The following is a 547-nucleotide window of genomic DNA, read 5'->3' on the forward strand; positions in this document are numbered from 1 at the left end:
AATGAGCAAACTAAAAGACAACACTAAAAACAAAGAAATGACTAAAGAGAATGAAAAAGTGTGAAACCAAAAGAAAATTAATACTGCAAAGGCTTTATGATTATACAGACAAGTGGTGTTGCTGGATTTATTGCACAGAAAATTATGTGGCACACCAAACTTAGAAACTTAGTGTGACACTTTCAGTTTAGAATTGGTGCAATTATCCATAAAGATTGAAAATAGATTGTTCCAGGGTAACACCAAACTTAGAATGTAATCATATGCCAATTTATTAAAATTAAACAAAGCAGAGAAAGAAAATAAACAAAGCAGACAGAGAGAGTAAACAAAGCAAAACAATGAAATGTTACCAACGGTTGGGTTGCCTCCCAACAAGCGCTCTTTTAGTGTCATTAGCTTGACATGTTGTTCTTCACTTTCTTCCTCTTTTTCTAGTTTGTTAAGAGGAATGACCTCAAGGGGCAGAAGATTCAGCTATTGTCCCCTGTCTTGGTCTCTCCTCAGCAAGCTTCCTTTTGTTAATGGCTTGATTGAGCTTGCTTGC

General features: G+C 35.6%; 1 protein-coding gene across 1 annotated transcript in view; it reads left to right on the forward strand.

Moving 5' to 3' along the window:
* Positions 1-547, forward strand: part of LOC110265327 — a 50515-nt gene that overhangs the window by 33411 nt on the left and 16557 nt on the right. The gene's annotated exons all lie outside the window — the stretch shown is intronic.

The sequence above is a fragment of the Arachis ipaensis genome, chromosome B08, assembly GCF_000816755.2.
Source record: "Arachis ipaensis cultivar K30076 chromosome B08, Araip1.1, whole genome shotgun sequence".
In the NCBI taxonomy this organism is placed as follows: domain Eukaryota; kingdom Viridiplantae; phylum Streptophyta; class Magnoliopsida; order Fabales; family Fabaceae; genus Arachis; species Arachis ipaensis.